This window comes from Musca autumnalis, unplaced genomic scaffold (assembly GCF_047663935.1).
Source record: "Musca autumnalis isolate F117 unplaced genomic scaffold, ASM4766393v1 scaffold_1, whole genome shotgun sequence".
In the NCBI taxonomy this organism is placed as follows: Eukaryota; Metazoa; Arthropoda; class Insecta; order Diptera; family Muscidae; genus Musca; species Musca autumnalis.
The window spans coordinates 241,248,002-241,275,790 of NW_027411644.1; the positions used below are offsets into that span (position 1 = coordinate 241,248,002).

The window sequence follows — 27,789 nt, forward strand, 5'->3', positions numbered from 1 at the left end:
CATTTAAAAACTAGCCGGAACCTGCATATACGCGTTGATAGGGAAGTTTTCGGAACGAGAGATTGATTGTTTACGTATTAAGCAATCAGAACCACAAGATATGAATACTTTATGGGGGTGACACCGGGAAGAGTGATCTAATATAATGCATTTTCGACCTTGATAAAAGTTTGAAAGAAATATTAAAAACGTTTCCATAAACAATTGCGATAGGTCGAGGAGTACACCCCCATTCACATTCTCTAAATGATATTCGACATACTTTTTACTACCGAGTTCAAATAACGCATAATAAGACGCCACTTCTACTTAAGTTTAGCATAACTGATATACTACTATAACTGATTTTAGTTACAATGGCACATACATACAAAACACAATAAATGTTTCCCTTCCAAAGGCCATATCTTAGTCAATATTGTTCCGGTCGACTTGAAAAATTTACCACATACGAGGGCAGTTCGGAAACTTCTTAGCCTAGCACAAAAAGCGCGGTATAAACAGAAAAAAGTCAAATGTTTTGGAAACTTCCATCTCTGTTATGAACACATGTTAAATTTTGTTTCGATCTGGCAACTCCTTCATATAGAAACAGGTGTTTTTTTTTACAATGGAAAAATTAGAAATGCGTCCTGTCATTAAATATTTACATAAAAAAGGTTTATCGGGACAAGAAATTCATAATGATATGGTGAATGTGTTAGCTGAAAGTGCTCCTTCATATGCAACAATAAAAAATTGGGTTGCTGAATTTAAACGTGGTCGTACAAGCATTGAAGATGAACCACGTAGTGGACGTCCAAAAACAGCAACAACAACAGAAATTGTAGCCAAAGTGCATGATATGGTATAAATGATCGACGAATAAAAGTGCGTGAAATTGCTAATACCATGGGCATCTCAAATGATCGAGTCCATTTAATTTTGCATGAAGAACTACAGATGAAAAAGCTTTCTGCAAGATGGGTGCCGTATTTGTTAACAGTCGATCAAAAACGCATAAGAATGAACATTTCTCAAGCTTGTTTGGATCGTTTTAAGCGAAATAAAATGGATTTTAAGCGTCGTTTCATAACTGTTGATGAGACATGGATCCACCACTATACTCCAGAGACAAAAGAACAATCCAAACAATGGACTGAAGCTGGAGGATGTGCCCCAAAGAAGGCAAAAACAATTCAATCGGCTGGTAAGGTTATGGCAACGGTTTTTTGGGACTTCAAAGGTATTTTATTGATTGACTATCTGCAAAAGGGTAAAACAATAAATTCAGAGTACTATTGCAACCTTTTGGATCAATTAAATGTACAAATTCGAGAAAAACGTCCTGGCTTACAACACAAAAAAATAATTTTTCATCAAGACAACGCACCAGCGCAAAAGAATGTTTTAACAATGGCTAAAATCAACGAATTAAAGTACGAGTTGCTTGACCACCCATCTTATTCTCCTGATTTAGCTCTCAGTGACTTTTACTTGTTCCCATATCTAAAAAACTTCCTTGCTGGCAAGCGTTTTACCTCAAATGAAGATGCAATTACAGTTGTAAACAAATATTTTGAAGACCTTGAGGAAAACTATTTTAATCAAGGGATAGAATTGCTAGAAAAGCGTTGGACTAAGTGTTTTGAAGTTTCAGGAGATTATATTGAAAAATAAAAATATTTTTGAAAAACTAACTATTCTCTTTCATTGATAGGCTAAGAAGCTTCCGAACCGCCCTCGTATTCTATGCAACTTTCTAAATTAAGGAAATAAACGATTTTTCGATTTCCTGAAATTTAAAATGTGATGTTGTTTGGCTTGGCAATCGAACCGGGTATTCAGAGAGCTAGGTGGATATGCCTAGCATTACACCACTGTCTTACCCTGTTGGAAATATTAAAATGTTTGGACTATTCTTTGAGGATTATTGTGGCTAAATCAACTTCGAATTGACTGAAACGCATTACGCCCAACCCTCTGTGGGAAAAATTTTATTTGAATGAGGCGCAATGTTGATTGCATCAAAAATTATATACCACAATGCTTAAACCTGGATGGTATATGAAGTGGATCGAGCTCCATTTAAGGCTGAAATCTCTTATGTTGAGTTTCCAAACAAGCACATTCATATAAATTTTCGATATGTTTTCAACTTTCTTGAATGTCGAGAATTGTCCCAATTCTTTGTAAACCTTCTTATTTTAAACCGCAATCTGGCAACACTGTTACAGATGAGTTCTGAAAATAGCCTGAAGTATGTTCTCTGTTGGAGAGGCATACCAACAAGACTTGAAACTGAGACAATAAAATAAAACAAAACATGTTTTCTTAGCTACAAAACAAGCTTTGAAATATTCAGTCATAATACAAGCTCCAGAAATGCCAAACGTTGAAAAAGAGATAAAATGGAAAAAACAAAACAAAACCAAATGAAATTAAGTACGGATGACTAAACTTCAACGACCCCAAAAAATGCCAAAACAGAAAACTTTTGCTTGGATGTGGGGAAAAACGTAAAAAACAATAAATTTACCATTGAAAAAAAAAAACGTAAATTCAGTACTTTACAAGCTATCCAAAGCCTCCGCCAGAGATTTATTAATAACAAAACCCAAATGGTTTACCTATGGTAAAAAACAAAAGACCAGACAAAATAGACGTTTCTCTTTATTTACGAGAGACACGCGTTAATAATTGACAGCAATGTGCACAACAAAGTAGACATCAACAGAATATATTTGTAAATTTTTTTTTTTTTTTGGTCAAAGCTTAACAATCATTGTCTGGCCGGCCAGTGCGTCTCTTGGGACAGCATGTCCAACAAATCACTGTCAGTTGAAGAAGCAGCAAAACACCAAAAACCAGCCATGGTAGACACCCACATTTTTAAAGAAGAAATTTTAAGCCCGCATAAACAACAATAATGGCTAAGGCCATCATCACTGCCACCAAGGAAAATGGGTCAATCTTTGAGTTAACAAAGCAAAAAAACATCTGAATAATAAAGAGAGTAAAACAACATTTTAGCCAACAAGCAAAACAAATCGTTGGAGTGTGAAGAAGAGCAACACAAATAACACTAAATATTTATAACGCTCGCTGTGCTGTGCTTTGTTTTGACCAAATCGAAACACACTGCTTTTGTTTGGAAAACCCCCCTGGTTTTCACGTGGTGGTGCTAAACATTTCAAATAGTTTGGTGTTATTTGACGGCCGCTGCCATCATTTATGTGTGTGTGACTGGCTCTGCAACTGGTAGTGCAGCACTACACTACTAATGGCCAGGTTTAGAGAAATTTTGTTTTGTTTATTGTGTTTTTTTTTTCAAACCAATGTACAGAATGTAGCTGCTGACTGACTGAATGAATGGAATAAAATTAAAATTCAGTTTGGTGCTCATTCGACTTTCTAGTTGATTGCAACGAAAGGGGAAAAGAAATTCACACAAAAACATGACCATGACATGCAAAGGGACGTAACTAAACTAATAATAATGGGTTAGAATACATTGAGAATTTTTTCATTTAATATGTTCATATCAAATAGTTCTCACGAATTTTTTAGCAGCGTGTATGAATCTTTAACGTGGGGATGAAAGATACCAAGCAGCGGCCCTGACCTGCTTTAACGAGGCAAATCCCAAAATTTATCTTGGACCCTCTTTCATCTCAAGTGGACACTGAACTCCCCGTCGTGTCACCTGGGGAGTTGCCTCTAACATCCGTTGAAGATAGTGAGCTAACAAGTACCGCGCATTCACCCATAAAAACTTTAGAAACTTGAAAAACAAAAAAAAATAAAAACAAGTAAAAAGTCGTTAAGTTCGGCCGGAACGAACTTTTTATACCCTCCACCATAAAATAGTCTTAATTAAAATGGAATAATTAGGGTCCTTTTACAATTTTAGGTGGAACAACTTTTCGACAGTGGTTAGACTCCTACTGCCTCCCACTTTTGCTTAAATTACACTGTGAACACAAATGTTGGGGCAGAGATAATTCCTTTTGGAGATGAAATCCCTTGGTGTGTATATTAAAAACCCCGAAGGACAGAAGCGCCGTGAGTCGAACTTCCGCGTTATGGCGTGATGAAGTTTTTGCAAGACACCCTGTAAGCCATCATGAATTAGCATTATATCTTTGTTTGTTGTTTTTGTAGAGCACTTAAGCAACAGTGAACAAAGATATAACGCTAATTCATGATGGCCCACAGGGTCTCTAACAAAAATGTCATCACGCCATAACGCGGAAGTTCGACTCACGGCGGATCAATGTAGACCCTCAAAAATGGACCCATGTTGACGAATCTTAGTGAAGAAATTTCGTGACCACTGAAAATCCCCAAAAATCGGGAGGTACAGTTATATGGGGGGGATATACCAAAACATGGACCTATATTGACGATTATTTTTAAAAATTCTCAAAATACCGATCAATACAGCTAGTTCTGTTAAAAATTGCAGCTAAAATTCTCAAAATACCGAAAATCGGGAGATACCGTTATATGGGGGCTATATCAAAACATGGACCTATGTTGACGATGTTTCGTTGGAGATGTTTTATGACCACTGAGAACTTCAAATGTCAAATTACACCTATTTCGGTTAAAAACTGTAGCTAAAATTCTCAAAATACCGAAAATTGGGAGGTACCGTTATATGGGGGCTATACCAAAACATGGACCTATGTTGACGATGTTTGGTGGGGTTGTTTCATGACCACTGAGAACTTAAAATGGCAAATTACAGCTAGTTCGGTTAAAAATTGTAACTAAAATGTTCAAAATACCGAAAATCTGGAGGTACCGTTATATGGGGGCTATACCAAAACATGGACCTATGTTGACGATGTTTGGTGGGGATATTTCGTGACCACTGAGAACCTCAAATGTCAAATTGCAGATAGTTCGGTTACAAATTGTGGCTAAAATTCTCAAAATACCGAAAATCGGGAGGTACCGTTATATGGGGGCTATACCAAAACATGGACCTATGTTGACGATGCTTGGTGGAGATATTTTATGACAACTGAGAACCTCAAATGGCAAAGTGCTGATAGTTCGGTTAAAAATTGTGGCTAAAATTCTCAAAATACCGAAAATCTGGAGGTACCGTTATATGGGGACTATACCAAAACATGGACCTATGCCCATATCCTTTGGGATATAAGTTTGTTGATCGCTAGGAACCCTAAGTGCCAAATTATAGCTAATTCGGTCTGCAAATGTGGCGAAGAACGTCAAAATACCTCAAATCCGGAGGTACCGTTATATGGGGGCTATACCAAAAAGTGGACCGATATAGCCCATCTTCGAACTTGACCTGCCTATGTCAAAAAGACCCTCGGGTGCAAAATTTCAGCACTCTATCTCAATTATTGCGGACGCTAGAGTGATTACAACAGAGGGACAGACGGACAGACGGACATGGCTAGATCGTCTTAGAATTTTATCCTGATCAAGAATATATATACTTTATAGGGTCGCAAATGATTAGTTCGATGTGTTACAAACAGAATGACAAACTTAATATACCCTCCATACTATGGTGGAGGGTATAACAAACCTCTCTAAAGTTGCGGGGGTCGTGCTAACATTTTAAGGATCATGATCTGCGAATCAGCAACTGGTATGTTCGCTCTCTTTATATAGAAGCTGTACGGACATTACTGCCATACAGGAAATACGATAGATTGGAAAAGGCGTCACAACAACACCAAAAGGTGGGGCACTGTTTGGTTGCGAATTTCTAGTTGGTGGGAGGTTAAAACATCTGGTCTCCGGCTTCACTCCAGTGAATGAAAGACTACAATTCGAATAAAATTCTTCAACAATAGCTTTGTTTGCGCTCTTACTCCAACCGAAGACAAGAAGAAACAGGCCAAAGATATATTTCATGAGCGCTTAGGAGAAACATACTATCGTTGTCCTGCCCATGACATTATAATTATTCTCGGCGCTTTTAAGACCAAAATTGGAAAGGAGAATATCTTTGGTGCAACAGTCGGGAAATTCAGTCTCAACAGTGAAACATCTGACAATGGAATGAAGCTGATAAACTTTGCAGCGCGAAAAACTTACCAGAATTTAAGCATATCGATATTCATAAGGCCATTTTTTATCCAGATCAAAGAGCAAGAAATCATTTTGTTTACGATATGATCGAGCGTATTGGATTTACGATTGCTCGGAGAAGCAAACGTAGACTCGGACAACCACCTTGTTGCAGGAAAGGTACGTACCCGAATAGAGTACGAACAGACACAACACGGAAGTTGGACATCAGTAAGCTATAATATAACAGATAGCCACAGCATATTCCACTCAATTGGACCAATTACTTAATAAAAGCACTACTCGCCCCGAAAACATATCACCACAGGGGCAAAGTATATCCCACTTCAGCAAACAACCGCCAACTCCATATTTGTATACCAGAGATCTCTAGCAAGGAATCAATGCTATGACCAGAAGAGACAAATGCGGAATGTACAGGAACCAGAATGAAGCCCGAAAATTTCACCAAAGAGTGAAACATCAAACTGGTGACTTTGAAACAGGCACATCCTCCCCCAAGCTGTAGGTATATAATACTAGCGAAGGCAACGAAGATACCGCCATCTTCTATACCGATACAATCTAGTCCCATAGGATGCCACTAAATGTATACCGCCCGGCCAAGGTGAAGCAAAGACAGCAATAAACCGGCTGAAGAATAATAAGGCAGCAGGAGACATTGGCTTACCAGTTGAGTTGTTCAAAAGCGAAAGCGACAAAGTGATATGGTGTATGCATCAGCTAGTTAGCAACGTCTGATAGGAAAAACGCGTATCTGATCCGATTGGAACCAGAGCTTACTGTGCCCCTTCCACAAGAAAGGAGATAAGGCTTTGTGCTTTAATCATAGGAGCAGAAGTCTGCTCCCTGTTACCTCAACGATAGTGTCAGGGATATTATGCGGTCAACCAGGTCAATCCACCATTTATCAGATATTTACCCTGCGACAAATCCTGGAAAAGGTCTAAGAGGTGCAGATCGATACTTTTCATCAAATCTTAACTCTAACGCCAAATCCTAGAGAAACCCCATTAAAAACAGATCTACATTTACTATCCTTTTATCGACTATAGAACAGCCTTCGGCAGACCCTTACTTTCAAAGGTATTCCAAGCAATGCACAGTGGATCCACTTGTATGGAGAAAGTGGCCAAAAATATTTAGGGTGTAATAATCAAGCCGGTTACACTGTGCAATGTCTGAATTTAGTATCCCCGCAAAGTTCATACGGTTTTGTAAGATGACTTTAACTGACACCCGGCCCTGAGTTAAAATAGGAAAGAATCTCTCCCAACAGTTCAGTACCAAAAGAGGTTTCAGTCTTCAGAAGACAGACTTTCGTGTGATCTTTTCAACATCCTGCTGGAAAAGGTTATACGAGATACAAACGGTAAAAGAAATATACACCAATAGCCACATGCTACCTGCTTATGCATCAGGGTCGATCAGTAAAAAATAACTGATACATTTAAGGAGGTTGAAGAAGAATCTGCTAAAGTGAGACTGGCAGCAAACGGCGACAAGACCAAGTTGATGGCATAGACGCGAAATGCGTCCATAGAAGTCGAGCAAATTGTGGAAATTGGTTCATAAAAACAAAAAAACGGAGCCTGAGTACTGGCACAAGCAGATAAGGCAGTGCCTGGTGTGTTTGAGAAAAATATTCTTCACCGTGATTCAAGAATCGATTTTTCTGGCCAAATCCCCATTTTTGCTGTCACCGATTGTAAATTTCTATATGGGATTCAATAGTAAACATATTGAAACTTAGGAAACCAAAAAAATTGGCCAAAATATTGGAAGGTGTGGGCGTGGCGTGCTCCTAAAGACGTCCATTTGTGAGATTGTGTTCATTGTAGTTCGTTAGGTAGGTCGGAATGTTGACTTTAGGAGCCGTTTCAATAAATTACCATAGCGTTTACACGAAGTGAGCTATTTTATATTTTAGTGAATTTTGGGTGCCAAAAACTTTTAGGGAACAGCTTGGAACAATGTTCCGTTTTCACAGAATTATGTCCGAGTGTCTCCTCTTTTAGCTCATATATAATTTTGTACCCGTCCCGTCCGATTAACACTGTTTTAAATTTTTTGAAATTACATGGGTAAAAATGTTTGTTTTTTCCATGCCATTTATATGTGTTTTATGAAAACCCAAGAAGTATTTTTTTTTTAATTTTGGAAAAAAAAATATATCCATATTTACATTAGGCAATGTTCCTAGCGGCAATTGTCAGTTTGTCGGCGAGATAGGGTGTTGAGAGGCAAAGGGTTACCACATGCCTCACCTCTCTCCCCATCAAACTGACAATTGCCGCAAGGAAAATTTCCTAATGTAAATATGGACTATGTTTCTTTGTCATTTTAATTTGTTGTATTTTTGGGTTTTGTTTCAAAGCAAAGAAAGAATATTTTTCGCTTTTGTTGGAACAACAATATCTATTTTTGTTCCAACAATTCATTTGTTTTGTTCAAGCATTGCAATTGCAAATCCCAAAATACTATAGTTTGCTCCAAACATACAAAACAAAAACAACTTGCGAAATTCCTCAATATTGTAAAAATCATTGGCAATAAGTATGGTAGGAACTATCATAGTCTAGAATTTTTACAAAAACTATTGTCAGCCCAGATAACCTGTCACTGAAATTTTTGATTTGATCGTATATAATTCTCATATACACTTGCCACATAACTTTGGTATAAATGTCACGTATAATATTATGAGCATTGACAAATACTACACGTGACCAGGTCTAACTAAAAAGACAAGAAACATAACTACTCCATTGCGCTCATCCTCCAAGCACCTACCCCAACATAAGGAATACCATAAAACCACAACAAATATGAAAAGAAAACACAAATTACGACAAAAAAATCTTGATGATGCAAAATATGAAAAAAACTCAAATTTTATCTCTGACCTTGAATTCCTCTGCAACTACTAGATCGAATTCGAATGTTTTTAATATATCGAAAAGCTGATTATAGTATCTGTCCAATTATGAAAATATCTCTATCCGTTCAAAAGTTACAGAGTTTTGAACAGGAAAAACGATTCTGAACCACTGTGCGTCGTATGAACCACGAGCTGTATCTTCATACAACGAAATCAGTACAGTTAAACATAATAAGAATGAGGAATGATGAACCCGCTAAAAAGGCGTATAAATACGGGCCGCATGGCCAAGGCTTCGATGGAACAAACAAAACTGCAAGATTGAAAAAATTCGGTATTCCACATTGGAGAAGTAAAGCAACAAAAAGAGTGGAATGACAATTTTTCCATAGTTCATCCTATGTTCTGCAAGTAAGTATATGAATCTTTAAAATCGCATTTTGATGAATTCTAAAAAAAAATCAGTGCGATATTCACTACAAGCAACCAAGAACAATTGAAATTTCGAACAGTTATAAAGTTTTGTAGGACAAAATCTTCAATTTTCAACTTCTTGGAAAATCTTTCTTTTATGCAGCCCAAACATCTTAAGCTCTTCCCTTCAAAAGAATTTTAAAAACAATGACCTTTTTAATTTTATTATGCCTATTACATTTACGTTGCATAGCACCTCATCTCTAGATTATTTGCCAAGGCAAATTAAGGTCATGTAGCATTACTTGAGACGGGTTAACATATTTTTCTTTTCCCTTCGCCTTTTTTATTTTTCACAAGTCACTGCATTAAAATGTCATGAAATATAAACGGTGTATTACCAGCATTTGCAACGGTGCCGTTAAGACATTTGAACACACCGCTACAACCGTCTTGGTTATGTGATGAATCACTAGCATTCTGGCCGTAACCAAGAGGATGAGGTAAATGTTGGTTGGTGTAAATTTAATATGTAAATAATACTTCAGCCATAAGAAAACTCATATGAGGTTAGATACACTGAAAATATATTTTTATTATATGTGAATGGAAATTAACATGACTAGAATTTTTTACTTTAGAGGGGAATCTAAAACTTCCCTTGCCCAAATTTTCTTATTTTGCTTGAATTTCTTTAAAAACCTTTTTTTTAAATTGTATTTGACATTGTAGAACATATATTTAACGTTTTCTTCTTCAATTCCTTTTTGTGCACAAACCAACCAACCAACCAACCCACCTACTTTGCATATTGTTGAGATGTAAGTCGGTAGGTCGGTCTAGCAAAAGTTACGGAAGTAATTTTATACTTTGCTACACTTCACTGACACTTGAATTAAATGAAGGGACATTTTTCGAACAGAAAACAAGGAAACTTGCCATGTTAAGCTTCGCCGAAGAAAGAAGAAAAAAATAGCATTAGTCATTCGAGTCCTATTAGGCTAAAATATGTTAAGGATGGGGGAGGTGGATGTTTTTGACATAATGCTCGAAATATTTTTGAAGTTTTAATAGCTAAGCGTGAAAAGCAAAAATTGTATAAAAGCTAATTTAATGCTGAAATAGTTTTTTCTTGCAGTTTAATCTTTCAGTGCGGTCAAACTAATTTTAAATTTAACGCTATTTTTATACCCACAGCGTAATAGTTAAGGGCAATGTACCTAATAGAAGTAATGGTTTTAGACCAGCAATGGACATAGAAACACATTCCCTATGCTCATTAATATAGCGAAGACTAACAGAAGCACATGTACAAGAAATGCAACACCGTGCGTTCGTTCGGTTGAGTTATTCGTTGTTTAACAAAATGCACGAATAATGTTTAGTCTTTACCTGTGATGGTACCCGATTATTTTTTAGACCGTTTTAATTTAGGATCGATATATGTAGCCATTCTAATACAACAACGGAGGTTTGGTTCAACGCATTTGTAATAATGGTTTACAATTCTATAAGGTAAATATATTCTTGATCAGGATAAAATTCTGAGTCGATCTAGTCATGCCCGTCTATTGTTATCACTCTAGCGTCTACAAAAATTTAACTAGAACACTATATTTTTGCACCCAAGTGCATTTTTCCATAATCCGGTTCAGTTTTGGTATAGACAGTTTTGGTATAGACCCCCATATAACGGTAATTGCCGATTTTCGGTATTCTCAAGACTTAAACTTCATTTTTTGACGAAACTACCTGTAATTTGACATTTGAGGTTTCCAAATCCCATGATTTGGTATAGACCCCATATAACGATACCTCCCGATTTTCGGTATTATTACGATTTTAGCTAAATTTTTGACCGAAGAACCTGTAATTTGATATTTGAAAGTCACAGTAGTCACAAAACTTCCCTACCAAAAATGGTCCCGATTCCACCAAATATTTTTTAATATAGGTCCATGTTTTGGTAAAGCCCCAATATTACGGAACCTACCTCGCGATTTGCAGTAGTTAGAGGATCTTAGCAACAATTTTTTATCACATTTGAGATTCCCAATGGTCACAAAACTTCCCCACCAAATTTTGTCAATGTACATGTAGGTCCATATTTTTGTATAGCCGATTTAAGATATTTAACTCCCCAAGCTAAATGTGTTGACCGAACTATCCGCAATTTGACATTTTAGGTTCCCAGTGGCCACAAAACCTCCCTTCTCTGTAAACATCGAACCACACTTTGATATAGGGCGCGTATAACGGAGCTGCCCGATTAAAGACAGTTTCAGGTACATTTTGTGACCTAATTTATGCATTTGGGATATCCGTGGTCATAAAATATCTCCTCCTAAAAAGGTGGAAAGGAAATAAAATTAATTTCATTTATTTGAAAAGTTTGCCTTTTTAGGCGAAGATCATTTTTTTAGTATTAACTTTATGATCTATAATGCAAGTGAAAAAGGAAAGCCGACGATTCGAACCCACACACCCACCACTATGTGACATGCATGTTTCGCCTTCGGTAAAGGCTCTTCAGACATATGGGATGTCATATTTGGAGTAAACTTAGAATAGGTTTGAAGATGAGGCATATTGTTCCACTTCTTCGTATTCCGTTCCCCTCTTTCGTATACCGTATATCACCCACAAAATCCTGATTTGGTCCAAATAATGCACATCGTAATTTTGCTTTCAGAGATAGATAGATCTGGTTCGAATACGACCCACTTCTATGGGTACCTGCTACACAAAATTTTAAATATATTTTTTTTTTGCAAATTTACAGCTTATTGGATTGCCACAGATAGCTTTAATTTTTATTGGTTATCATGGCCCAAATTGCGGTAGCAGTTTTTTTTTCAGTGGCAAGTAATTCGCAGCGCCAACTTATTCTTATTATATGTTATTTGTTTCCATCATGGGCCGAGGCTAGCTTTCTTTCGGCAAATCTGTATCAGTCGGATTTTTAGTTATTCTTTAACGGTTATCCCTTGACCAGGCACATCAGAAGAGTCTCCATAACCCAGAGAATAAGCAATTTGATAATACAAATGGTGTGTTTTTAGATCAGTTAAGGTCTAGAGGGTGCAGTCGCCTACATCTTTACTGGGCCTGAATTGAAATTGTATGAGAGAAATCTACACTTGTATCGCTGCAATTCCTGCTAGTCTTACCGTTGGAGGCACCTTCATCATCATTATATTGTGGATAAGACCCACAACCGTGACAGTCAGGGTTTTCATAATCTAGAGAGAGAGCTCCCACGCTACAAGAGAGAACCCCTAGATCCACAATCATTTTAGGCGGGATTGCACAGAATTCAAACACATGTACCTAGTTGCTGATGCCATGAGTAACACGTAAGAAAGTAACAGTCAGCTGTGCTGACGGAGATATACCGTAAGCCTACGACCAAAATAAAGAAAACATAATAATTATGCTGTATATAAATACAATAGTTTTTTATCACGAGTTTGCTTCAAAATTACCTACGGTAATGTGGGGCTATACCAAATCATTTTAATATGCAAACTTCTGATTCAGAGGGAACTCGAAATATTAATTTACGTTAAACTAATTTTGGTACAAATGTTTGAATATGTTGAGAGTTATCTTGCACGCTATCTATTTAAATATGTGCAGGCAGGGTTTTTTTTAAGGTTTTGGGCCACTATCTCAGAAGTAAGGCTTACAGCGGAAAAAATTACACCGTTGTAATAGGGATCGTGAAAACAACCTTCTGCAAAAACAAGTAAGCTATAGTCGGACGGGGCCGACTATGTGATACCCTACACCTTTACCCCTGCGAATTCGCTTTCCACGAATCAAAATTTCTTAATTTTAAGAAATAACTTTGTGGATTCTAGCACCGTACCAAGCCAATAATATAATAGTTATTTCACAAACATCCCAGAAGGGAAAAGGGAGACTTCTCTTATATCATTGAGTGAGTGTACCCCGATCCATATTCGCTCAATGATATGGGACCCTACATATTATCTCCGAGTCCGAACGGCGTGTTCTAAGACACCACTTTCAGGGAGTTTTACATGACTGAAACCGGGAATGGAAAAATGTGGTTCTCTACACAAAATCCATTATATGTGCCTAATATAGGCCCGTTATCTAGGAGACACGTTATTGCAATTTGCATCAGTAGTTCGTTTTCTATATGTAGTCTACTTTGCCGGTATATGCCCTCAAGGAAATAAAATATAGATCAAACATATTTTTTCTATTTTTCATACAAAAGTAATGGTCCATTTCACCCGCTAAATAATATCAGATCATCACTCAAAATTGTAGGCCTCTTCTTCGACCTAAATTCTTACCTCTTGCACAATTTCGTGATTATTGAGCTATAATTGTGACTTCTAGCGTGTTTATGATTTCAACTAAAAACAAGTAACTGGGTATATTAGGCTGTAATTCTGTTATCTTATCATGTGCACTAACACAATTGACATCAATAGAAAGACCAAGCGTTCCTCTTCCAAGTATAGCTTACTTGCACGTAATGTCTCTTCCAGGAATAAAGATATAAGCTGAATATTAAAAATTTTCACAATTTTCACACAAATGTTTTGGTCCATTTAGCCCTCTAAATATTATCTGATCGGCATCTCAAATTGCAAGCTACTTTTTGTCATATACTCTTACAATATTTAAAATTTCGCGTTGATCGGACTATTATTGCGACCTACAGAGCAGCTACAAAATCGGATAAAAATTATGTTTTTGGTCCATTTCACCCCCTAAATATTTCACGATCAGCGCCAATAAAAGTAGGGATCTATTCTGGTCTGAACCCAACCTCCATACAAAATTTCGTGACAATCGGTGCATAATTGCGGCCTGAAGTTTGATTACAATTTATAATAGACAGACGGAGGGACGGACACACATCTCAACATCTCTTTATACCGTCGAGATATGAAGATTGGTATACCACATTGGGGGTCTCCGAGTAATATTTGGCGTAATACCAAAATACCTTTCCACATAGTGGTGCAGGGTATAAAAATTACAAATAGATCTGAGACGAATTTTCCCCAAATTTTGAGTCGGAGGTGCCCGAAAGACGGGACCGATATAGGCCATATTCCAACCTGATATATGAATGGATTAAGTAATACGATGTGTAAAAATTGGACCAATCAGAAAGACCTTGCGAAATTTATCTTGCGGATTTTCCATTTTAGTTGTTGCCGTCCGGGTTTCATGGAGCTTTTAGGCCATTATCTCAGGAAGTATGGACTTGTACCGTTGTAAAGAGTGCTGCAAGCACAACCTGCTGAAGAAATTTCAAAACGATCCGCGAGGAAATCCTAAACTTCACTTTTTCCGAATTTTGTGTAGGAGGATTGGATCCATATAGTCCATATTCAAACCCGATATATGTATATCTGGAGGGAATAATATGATGGGCCAAATCGATTGTTCCCTTCGTGAGTTATCATTCACACCATTTTACAGAAATTTTTGAACTTTTGTGGGGGAGATATCCGATGGAGTGGACCGATATAGCCCATCTTCGAACATAAAATAAGTTTGGGCAAAATGATCCGTTCGAGCGTTATCGTGCGCACCAGCCAGCCAGACAGACGGACATGGCTAAATCGCCACCAATTTGTCTGAAATGAATTTGGTCCAAACATACTTGGGATATAAAACCGTTCTTTGGATGCGACACATTTTTGGTTGTTGTTGTTGTTGTAGCAGCATACAAACCTACGTAGAAGCATAGATTTGATGCTAGGTTGGCAGCCGCTGGCCGAAACACAAGGGTTTTTGGTCGTATCAAAGTGTATATAGCCAGCCAGACAGACAGACGGACATAGCTCAATGGCCTCCAAATTGTCTGAAACTAATTTCGTCCAAACATACTTGGGGTCCAAACCCGATCTTTCGATGCGACACATTTTTGGTCGTATCAAAGTGTATATACATACCCTCGTTAGCCTAAAGGCTGAGGGTACAATAATCGAGTGTCGTCCTTGGGATACATTCCCCTCTCTACCGCAACCAAAGAGATACATTTTTCTCGACAGATTAGAGAAGTCTTGCCTAAACATCCTTATGGATGGTGCAAGCGCCTCACTTCCTATTGGACAAGTTTACGACGTATAAACCATATGTTTTGCATGCGGCTAGTACAGCGCAATATACCGCTGTCCAGTCAAATCTACACGACTAACTGCAGAAGCCTTGTGGATGCAACCATATTTTAAGACCTCGAGATTGAACCAGAATCAGATTAAACAGAAACGACCACACAAGCATATAATATACTGCTACAGAAACAACAATAAATTAATTTAAAAATACAATGTTGTTTTCCATCGTTCATCTGCATACTAAACCCGCATTGAAGGCTGATAAAATAATATTAAGCTCAATGGTTATTTATGCCACTTCAAACTGATAAATAACTACGAGGACAATTTTGTGCAGGAAATTTGCATTAAATTAGCAGCAATATTTTAAGAAATAGTGTTGTTGCAACAGTCAAGAATGGATTTTCCTCACATTTCTTCTGGTGGATTAAATCTATTTGTTCATATTCCCCACCATGGAATGGGGAGTAAAGCTATTTGCTTTATCACTCAACGCAGACAGAAAGGCGGGTAATCATGAACGGATTAATTTTAAATACCAGACCTTATCAATATTTGGATGCTTTAATTAAAAACAAAAAAAGAAATAATAATTGAAAATGTGTGATGTAAAAAAAAAAAACAAAAATAAACTAGTTACCAGACATTAAAGCATAGCACACATTGACCAACAAAAGTGACAGTCATGGAGGGCTATTTCGTTATTATCAAAGTCTATCTGAATAATTACAGTTGAACTTCGATTATCCGTGAATCGATTATCCGGGAACCTCCATTATCCGGGATAGAAAAGAAATGTTGGTCTTTTCCCTATTCCCTTTTTTTTATACCCTCAGCATTTATGCTAACGAGGGTATATACACTTTCATACGGGCAAAATGTGCCTCATCGAAATAATGGTTTTAGACCCCAAGTATGTTTGGACGAAATGTGTTTCAGACAATTTGGAGTCGATTAAGCAATGTCCGTCCGTCTGTCTGTCTGTCTGCCTGTCTGGCTGGCTGGAGCGCACGATAACTCTCGACCGGATCAACCGATTCAATCCAAAATTTGGGTTTCGTAATATTTTGTCCAAACTTAGTTTAAGTTCGAAGATGGGCTATATCGGTCCACTCCTTCCGGTACCTCCCCCACAAAAGTTCGAAAATGTTCGGAAAATTTGTGCGCACGATAACTCTTGAAGGAAGTAACCGATTTGACCCATACTTTGCACATCCTGAAATTTCTACTAAACTTAGATGAAGTTCCAAAATGGACTCAATCAGTCCACTCCTTCGGGTACCTACCACACAAAATTTTGGTTATGTTCAGATTAGGACCTGCTCTCGAATCGCTTTGATTTTTGTTGCAACAACTTGTATTCATTCACCCCCATACGACGGTACAAGTTTCATCAGGGGCAAGTCCATACTTCCTGAGAAAAGAGCCTGAAAGACGCAAAAAGGCCCTTTAACACCGTGTGTAGTGGATGGAGCGCAACATAACTCTCGAACGATCTGCCGATTCGGTCCAAAATTTGGCATTAGTAATATTTTGTCCAAACATAGTTTAAGTTTGAAGATAAGCCATATCGGTCCACTCCTTCAGTACCTCCCCCAAAAAGTTCAAAAATTTTTGGAAAATTTGTTCGTACGGTAACTTTTGAAGGGAGTGGCCAAATTGGTCCATACTTTACACATCCTAATATATCTACCAGATATAGATCTGGTTCAAATATGGACTATATTTGTCCACTTCATCCAGTACCTCCCAAACAAAATTTCGGATAAGTTCACTTTAAGACCTGCTATCTAATCACTTTGATTTTTGTTGAAGCAACTTGCATTCGCCGCCACAATTACGATGGTAAAAGTTTTTTTCAGGGACAAATCCACACTTCTTGAGCAAACAGCCCGAAGGGTGTAAAAATCCCCTATGGCACCATATGTTGTGGCTGGAGATCCACTTCCATAATAGTCAATGTCGATCCATTCCTTTAAATATTTCCTCCGCAAAACTTTTGCTCTTTAATCCTAATCAACATTTTTGTCGTTTCATATGCCCAAAATTTTTAAAACCCTCTAAATACATAAGTTTTTTGAGAAAAAAATTGTTTCAATATACACAGGCTGAGGGTATATCTCTGTCGGCCAAGCTGACTGATACTTTTTTTACTTGTTCGTTATAAACTTCCTTATCCGGGAGTAAAGGCACACTTTCCAATTATATTGATTATGCAAACAAAAGGTAAACAAAAGAAAACTGGAAATTCAGTCGTAATGCACAATTTGTGTATTATGGTATCACAAAAACCATGGGGCATAGTTTATTCAGACGAATCTACTGATGATGATATTATGTATCCTTCTAAAATTTGGTGGATTACCTTAACAAATATAATAAAAGCTGCAGATTTTATTATTGTTGTACAATACTATGCCATTTTTACTAAAAAGTATATTCAAAATCTCATAAAATATTGCCTCCATTATCCGGGAAAATCGATTATCCGTAATGCCTCCGGTCCCGACCATAACGTATAATCGAGGTCCGACTGTACTTTAGTAATCTCTAAATAATGCTTTATATATTGTATTTCAATCATTTTTAGCTAAACATAAGTTTTTATCTGCCAGAACATAAAAGTTCGTTGACTGTCAGTTTTGAATGATGGTGTATACCCGCTTTTAAAGCCACTAACAACAGTTAAACACTTGTTAACAAAAACCACACAACAATATATGAAATAAAGAATAAACAAAAAACCCCATCAATCGTCAAATTGGTGAACGACGAAAACAGAAGAATATGCGAAAACAAAAAAGTGGGGAAATGGCGTATAACGATAATTGACAGCTAACAACAAAAAGCGACAACAAACGATAACCATTGAGAGAGAGGTAGAAATCAACAAGAGAAGAAACAAACCCTCAGAGTAGATGAAAAAAGCGCGGTTTTAATAAACAAGAGATTTAAACTATACAATAATAACAACAACAAAAGCAATAATAACACAAATATTTTAAAACGCAAAATAAATAAATAAAACCACACAAATTAAAATAAACAATGCAAAAAACAGGTTTCACAATTCAACACAAAAAGTTCATTTCTCTACACGAGAGCATTGAAAAAGAAACACAGAAAATAATCACTTCAAAGCAAATGTCATTTGCTTTAACGGGAGCTTTATACATTTCCATATGAACGAACGAACAGCAATCCAAACAACGATTGAAGAAAGCACTGTAAAAAATCAATTGACTGGCACTAATTCTCAAAAGACGCTTTATTTTGTAAAGTGTGAGAGTGAGGAGCAGTGGAGTGGAATACATAAAGCAAAACAATGGAATGTATGTATGAATTTCAACTAGGAAGAAGAAATGTCAAGGGGTTATCATATTAGTTTAAAATGTGTCATCAATAAATATTTATTTAAGCTGGCAATTACACTTGTTTTTATTATCATGATAAACTGTTCAATCTTTGACGTAAAATGTATTAAAGCATTTGTCATACAAAACTACATGGGTGTAAATGTCATTTAAGTATGTTTAATTAAAGAAAACCTTGTTGATTTGATGGAATACCAAGTAAAAAAGTATCAGTCGGATTTGCCGAAAGAGATATACCCTCAGCCAATGTGAATTGAAACGTTCATCTACGGACTGGTGTGCTTAGGGTCTTTTCAGAAATTTGTGGCCCTTTTGGACATTTCAACTTGCCGACAAAAATATGGATTAGGATTAAAGTTCAAAAGTATTACGGAGGAGGTACATGGACCGACATAGTCCGTTATGGAAGGGGATCTTATTTTGGGAGTCATATCTTTTCGATAGATATCGCACCCACTGGTCACTTCTGTGGGTCATCGTATAGGCCATTTTAGAAGATAAATTAAATTTGGACAACATATTGAGATATCCAAAGTTTGGACCAAATTGGCTGCCCGGTTCAAGTGATGTCGCGCACACATTTTAAGTGACAATTTTGAAATATTTGGGGAATTACCGGAAGTTGAGGACCAGTATTGCCCATCTTCGAACTGAAAAAAAGTTTGGACAGAGTATGACAAAAGCCAAAGTTTGGACCAAATCGGTTGATCAGTTCGAGAGTTATCGTGCTCTCCGCATACTACATACATATGTTGCCATGGGGGTTTTTTACGCCTTTTGGGCTGTTTTCTCAAGAAGTATGGACTTGCCCCTGAAAAAACGTTTACCGTCGTAATGGAGGCAGCGAATGTAAGTTGCAACAAAATTAAGTTGATTCGAGAGCAGGTCGTGAAATGAACTTTTCCCAAATTTTGTGTGGGAGGTACCCGAAGGAGTGGACAAATATAGTCCATTTTCGGACCTGACCTATATCTGGTAGATATATTATGATGTATAAAGTATGGAACAAATCCGTCTCTCCCATCAAGAGTTATCGTGCGCACAATTTTTCCGAACATTTTTGAGCTTTTGTGGGGGAAGTACCTGAAGGAGTGTACCGATATGGCTTAGCTTCATACTTAAACTAAGTTTGCACACAATATTACGAAGCCCAAATTTTGGACCGAATCGGCAGATCCGTTCGAGAGTTATCTTGCGTTCCAACCGCTACACACGGTGTCATGGGTGTTTTTTTTTTTTTGCAACTTTCAGGCTATTTTCTTGGGAAGTATGGTCTTGCCTCTGATGAAGCTTGTACAACCGAATATGGGGCAGTGAATACAAGTTGATACAACAAAAATCAAGGCGATTTGACAGCAGGTCCTATACTGACCTTCTCAGAAATTTTGTGTGGGAAGTACCCGAAGGAGTGAACCGATTAAGTCCATATTGGACCCCATCTAAGTGTGGTAGAAATTTCACGATGTGCAATGTATGGACCCAATCCGTTACTCCCTTCAAGAGGTATTGTGCGCACAATTTTTCCGAACATTTTCGAACTTTTGGCGGGGAGGTACCTGAAGGAATGGACCGATATGGCTTATCTTCGAACTTAAACTAAGCATGAACAAAATATTACGAAGGCTAAATGTTGGACCGAATCGGCAGATCCGTTCGAGAGTTATCTTGCGCTCCAACCACTACACACAGTGTCATAGGTTTTTTTTTTTGCAAATTTCAGGCTATTTTCTCAGGAAGTGTTGACTTGCCCCTGATGAGAGGAGAGGACCGATATAGACTGAATATTACGAAAGCCAAATTTTGGACCAAATCTGTGCATCCGTTCGAGAGTTATCGTGCGCACCAGCCAGACAGACACACGGACATTGCTAGATCGACTCCAAATTGTCCGAAACACATTTCGTCCAAACATACTTGGGGTCTAAAACCAATATTTCGATGAGGCACTGTACTTTTAAGAATTTTTATATTTAGAATTGAAGGTACCCGAAGGATTTAGCCGATATAGTCAATACATTTACGTATTCTATGTCTGCAAGAATATGCAGTTTACGGTTCACATATGTAGTTTTGACTGAATCGATTTTTCCCTTCGAGAGTTATTGTGGGTACCATCACTTCTATAAGGAAGTATTCGAAGGAGTGGGACGATATAGTCCATCTTCGAACTTGATCTAAGTTTGGACAAAATGTTACGACGTGCAAAGTTTGGACAAAATCGCAAAATCGCTCCAAGGTTATAATGCGCATCAGGCAGCCAGATGGATGGACCTCACTGATAAGAATATAAAGTATGTATATTCTTGAGCTATATAATGCAATAGGGAGTTTTTTTAGTATTTATTTCAAAATGTTCCGGTTAGGTATTTGATAGTCAGTTCGATTTTTTTGAACATGTGGGTTAGGCCGTTTTGGCACTGAGCGCGTCATATATTCTTGATCAGGATAAATAGCTAAGACGATCTAGCCATATCCGTCTGTCCGTCCGTATATTCGTCTGTTGTAATCACTCTAGCGTCCGCAAAAATTGAAATAGAACGGTAAAATTTTGCATCCGAGTATCTTTTTTGCATAGGCATGTTTTGGTATAGCCCCACATAACGGTATTAAGGCATGCTTATATTAACGGTTTTTGTTGGGTTAAGTTTCTTTATGAGGATTTGTTTGACGTATACACAATGGAATTGGCATTTAAAACCCACTAGCTTTATTAAATCCGGTACTATTACCCGACTTAAGGTATTGTGAGGATTTTAGCTACATTTTTTGACCGAACTAACTAAAATTTGACATTTATAGTTCCCAATGACATTTAAGGTTATCCACTAAAAATTTTTAAGATAGGTCCCCATATAACGTTAACTCCCGATTTAAGGTATTTCAAGAATTTTAGCTACATTTTCACCCAAATTGACTCAAATTTGGCACTTGGATTTTCAAGATGTCAAAAAACTTCAGCATTAAAAATTATGGAGATAGGTACCTCCCGATTTAAAGTATTTTGAGGCTTTTAGCTACATTTTCTAACCGGATTAGCAGAAATTTCATATTTGAGGCGGCCAATGACCTAAAAAGTTCTCCCGATTTAAGGTATTTTGAGAATTTTAGCTAGATTTTCAGCCCAAATTGACTCCAATTTGGCACTTCGAGTTTCAAGAGGTCAAACAAGAGCAAGAGCTTCCAAAATGGTTGAGATAGGTCCACGTTTTGGTATAGGCTCCATATAACTGTACCTCCGGATTTAAAGTATTTTCAGGCTTTTAGCAATATTTTCTTACCGGATTAGAAAATAGACATTTGAGTTTCAAAAGACAAAAAAACGTCTCTACTAAAAATTGCCGAGATAGCTACACGTTTGGGTCTTTTAGGCACATTTTTTATCATATTTGCTGATATTTGACATTTGATGTTTCCAATGACCAAAAAACTCCTCCACTAAAAATTACCAAGATAGGTCGACATTTTGGTATAGTCACCATGCAACGGTAGCTCCGGATTTAAGATATTTTGGGGATTTTAGCTAAATTTTTTGACCGAACTGCCTGACATTTGAAGTTCTCAGTGGTTCTGAATCATCCACGCCAAAACATCGTTAACATAGATTCATGTTTTGGAATAGCGCTTATATAACGGTAGCACCCGATTTTGGGTCTTTTAGGCACATTTTTTACCATATTTGCTGATATTTGACATTTGATGTTTCCAATGACCAAAAAACTTCTCCACTAAAAATTACCAAGATAGGTCGACATTTTGGTATAGTCACCATGCAACGGTAGCTCCGGATTTAAGATATTTTGGGGATTTTAGCTAAATTTTTTGACCGAACTGCCTGACATTTGAAGTTCTCAGTGGTTCTGAATCATCCACGCCAAAAATCGTTAACATAGATTCATGTTTTGAACGGTAGCACCCGATTTTCGGTATTTTGAGGATTTTAGGTAAAATTTTTAACCGAACTACACTTGAGGTTTTCAGCAGTCACGAAACTTCTCCACCAAAATCGTCAACATAGATCCATATTTTGGTATATTCTCTATACCACGGTACCCCCGATTTTCGGTATTTTCAGGATTTTAGCTACGATTTTTGACCGAACTGGCTGAAATTTGGTTTTCAGTGGTATCCACCTAAAATCGTTCACATAGGTCAATTTTTTTATATAGCCCCTATAGAACGGTACTACAGTTTTTAAGTGAACTAGCTGTAATTTAACGTTTGAAGTTCTCTGAGGTCCCGAAACTCATCCACCAAAAATCGTTTTGGTATATCCCCCACATAAAGGTACCAACAGATTGAAGAAATTTTTAGACACTCTTTACCTAATTTAGGCATTTGGGGTATCCGCGGTCTAACAATTTTTCAACCACACAGGGAACTAATTATTCCATTTTAGTTCAAAATATTTTATGGCAGAGGGTATAATAAGGTCGGCCCGGCCGAACGTAATGACTTTTACTTGTTCTAATTGTTATTGCTAAAACCTCGCCCTGTGTTCCTCTGTCAAATAGGTACATTTTCAGTATGTGTTGTGTGGTAATGTAAAAGCCGATTCTAGTTTTGAAAAGAAATTTATTTCTTCACGAAGGTCAAAGCATCACGCATTAAACAATTGAGATTACAACGCAAGATTAATGTGATTTAATTCCTTTCTTATTTTCATCTGGACAATGGCGCAAAATACAAGGTTAACCGCAGTCGATATGGCATATAATTATAGCTCGTTTACTCGTTTACCCTCGCACTCTTTTATTTTCTTTTTTATTTTTAATCTATATGGTTAGCTGCAGATTTAGTAAAAATTACACACTTTATTATACACTTTAAAAATGCAATTGCAACAACAATAAAAACCACAAATATTTTGTAATTATTTGCATCACACACATGAATAACATCGGAGAATTATCAATACTCTTTTGGATATTGGCGAAATAAATAGAAACCACTGTTAAATATTACAACAACAATTGTTGAGAAAACTTGAACACACAAAACAGCGATTGGAAAAGGAAATACTAAAATAAAATTTGCAAATTTCATTTCGTATTGTTGTTGTCACTCTATTTTCGTTCTTGTTTTATTTCTTTTTTCAAAATTCGTTGAGAAATAAACGTTAAAAACAGCTTAAAATTACCGTATGAAAATTAAGCGGCAACTGGTTCAACAGACGGGTTAGAGAGACATCCGATTTTGCAAAGTGATGATGATTCAAAAGAACTGTTTTGCTTCACTTAAAATCTTTCATTAGACAAACTGCGAAGACTGGGCTTTAAACATTGATTGAATTTCTCAGAATTGATAATTATTGGAATAATATTTTTTAATTATTATTTTCTTAATTATAGATAAGAAGAACTTTTGGTGTTATTATTTGATTTCTTTTTATTTAATAATTATATTTTGTTGTATTTGTTAAACATTAAAATTCAACAGGGTACTTCTTTTTCTTTCTCTTTTGTTTTGAAGATTCAATCCAATACTTTAATACGTATTTTTGTTAGAGGAGGGAAGAGTGGCACAGAAAAAAAAATAGGTTTTTAAACAATTGTATTACACATACAGACGCACACAAAGTCACACTTATGACACACACGTACGCGTAACGACGACAGACATTCACCTGAAGGTGATTTGTTCAATATTTTAAAGCCAGTTTTATTATGCTGGCCTTAAATTTGTTTGGGGGTTTTCCGATTTCTTATTGTAATTTGTGGCATATAACCTTTATTTACTTTGTAAAATCGTTTACTCTCGCACTCTTTTTAAGTTGCTTTTTGTTTACTTTTTTCTTGGTATTTCGTTTGGCAAAAAGCAAAGCTTAATATTTTTAAATACAATTTTGTATTGTTTTGTTATTTTTAATTTCTTCCAAACACACTCATTCGTTTACACAACGACTCAAAAACTTGTTGTCGAGTTTAAAACCCCTCACACACACTGACACATACATATGATTTGCGGGCTCAATTGGAGAAGAAACCAGAATCGAATTTAATCCGCCTCTATGCACGACCGCGTCGACGTCTCATAGATAACTAAAACTCGCTTGTACAAGACCAAGCCAGAGTGCCACAATCATCGTGTGGCTGTGATAAAGGCAATACTGTTGGTTGGTTGACTGCCTGCCGCCACTCACTTTGTCAAGTGGAAACATACGAACGAGACGGTATGCCAGTAATGTGCTGGGCAATCATATACACGAACATACATGATAAACTCAAAGCATAGCAGTATGGCTGAGCAAAAGGCAGCAACACGAAAAAACGAAAGAAATGCCATCACAAAAGGACAAAAAGGGAAATGTTAAAACTCAATACACTTGTTACTCAGAGACTAGCATGGTTTTCTCTCACATATACGCAGCTCTCATTATATCATTCTCCCACTTTCTGGTTCGATTTATTCTCTATTTCTCATTACAATTCCAAAATTGGAATCCAAAATGAGTTTTAAATCAAATCACAGCTGTTTACCGGCATTTTGTTGTCTGAGGAGAATGAAATTTCTAGCATGCTATAAATTTTCTTATATTACTCATTCTTTCGTTTTACATTTTCACTATTACGACTTGTTGGTTGGATTTTATAGAGTAAAATAATTGGTTTGTTTCGGTATCTTTTGTTGTTGTTATTGTCGTCTCGACTGTATTTAGTATTGACTTGTGTTTTATTTTTCAAAACGTTTGTTGTTCGTTTACAGGAAGACACGTGCTTACTTGTTTCTTTTGTTTTGTCTGCTGTTGTTGTTGGTTTTGTTGTTGTCTATTACGTCAAATCAAAAGGTCATCGTCTGGAAATCTTTTGTAACTAACGATATGGATTTGTTGGAAATGAAAATCTGTTACGTTCTTATTGTTGTTGTTTTATTTTGGCCAAATCTGTGGCATTTGATAGGGCAAACGTTCATGTTCCAAATTATTGTCTGTTAAAACAAAATACTGTGGAGTCGTCGATTTAAAAAGGTCTGCATTTATAATAGAATGAAACAAGTAAAACAAGTAACAAAAATGGAATAATTATACCCTACACCACTACACTATAGGTCAAACGGGCCATTTTAGTGGCCAAAAGTCTTAAAGTTAAAACAAGTATTTGGTTTAAGTTAATATAGCGTTTTTAGATTCAGGGAGAAAATTGGATTAACGTGGCCCAAAAAATTAACCCTTTATGAACCAAATACACAACTGGTACCTTAACCCTTTGGGGACAAAAACTGGAAGGTCTGTTATTTGTCTACAGAATTGAAGGCATCGACGTCCGATAAGTTCAGAAGCTTTTTTGTTGTGTTTCGTTTTAGTTTTAATGTGAATATGCCTTAAAATTATTACCTTGAAAATCCGACAATATGATGAGACATATATTGACTATAACTGTATATATTTATAAAAGCTTTGTAAATAATTTGACTTTAGAACACAGCAGAATGCTGTAGACTCCAATTTGGCTAACATTATTTGGTAAGAGGTTTAACCCTGACTTCAAAAAATCAATATTATGGTAACATAAAAAAAGTTGTATAATTCTTGTCGAGCAAATTTACGCAAAATCACATAAAATTTTCTGCATTCGGCACGAGTTAATGAACCAATTTCAATTTCCACTTTCATTGCCGAACGTTGCCGAGACTTTAAAAGCGTACATAACCTCAAAATGTTCTACTTTCTTCGAAAATTCAAAGTTAACACCCATTTAATAACTATTTATACACATAAATGAAGATAGGAGAGCATTTTTGATAAATAGATATCGAATACTTTCTAATCAAATCGTTACTTATGTTAATATTGTGATTTTGTTTCACCCTGAACGTATACAAGTAAACATATTTCGTTAACAATTTTTAAAGATATTTGGATAATACATATTTGGCAGCTGCTATGTAACGGTATAATTTCTCATACAAAAGCAAAATTTATTTTTATTATATTTGAAGTGCTTCTTACAAGAAAGTAACACAAAATAAGTGAAAATACAAAGTGCGAAATCTGACTTTTGGCCAGTAAAATGGCCTGTTTGACCTATAGTGCACTATGTGGAAATGGTATTATAAGTTTGTTTTGTTAAAAATCATGTAACACCGCGAAATATTCTTCGGAGACCCCCAATGTGGTATACCAATCTTCATATCTCGACGAGATAAAGCGATTTTGAGATGTGTGTCCGTCCGTCTGTCCATTATAAATTGTAATCAAACTCCAGGCCGCAATTATGGACCGATCGTCACGAAATTTTTTATGGAGGTCGGGTTCATAACAGAATAGATCCCTATTTTTATTGGCGATGATCGTGAAATATTTAGCGGGTGAAATGGACCAAATACATAATATTTATTTATCTAAATTTGTAACGGCTCTGTAGGTCGCAATAATAGTCCGATCAACACGAAATTTTAAATAAGGTATAAGAGTATATGACAAAGAAGAAGCTTGCAATATGAGATGGCGGACAGATAATATTTAGAGGGTTATATGGGTCACAACTTTTGTGTGAAAATTATGAAAATTTTTAATATACATCTTATATCTTTATTCCTGGAAGAGACATTCCGAGCAAGTAAGTTATACTTGGAAGACGATATTTTGACCTTTCCATTGAGGTCAATTAGATTGATGTGCGTGATCAGATAACAGAGTTACAGCCTAATATATCCACTTTTTTGTTTGTAGTGTTATCATAAACAAGCTAGACGTCGCAATAATAGCTCAATTAGGTTTAGGTTGAAGAAAATGCCTATAATTTTGAATGATGATCTGATATTATTTAGCGGGTGACATAGACCATTACTTTCGTATGAAAAATATACAAATTTTATTTTTGGTCCATATTTTAATTCCTGGGGGGCATATACCGGCAAAGTACTGCCTAATATATAATGGGTTGTGTGTGGAGAACAACAATTTCCTCCCATACTACAAATTGTCTCTATCATGAAAGATAAATTTTCAGTT

At 36.5% G+C, this 27,789-nt stretch overlaps 1 protein-coding gene across 1 annotated transcript in view; it reads right to left on the reverse strand.

The window, feature by feature from the left end:
- LOC141390820 (protein toll-like) overlaps positions 1 to 24,983 on the reverse strand; it is a 388,884-nt gene extending 363,901 nt beyond the window's left edge. The window contains exon 1 of the mRNA XM_073963779.1: positions 23,977 to 24,983. The gene's annotated coding sequence lies outside the window, so the exon portion shown is untranslated. The remainder of the gene's footprint in view (positions 1 to 23,976) is intronic.
- Between the last annotated feature and the right edge of the window lie 2,806 nt (positions 24,984 to 27,789).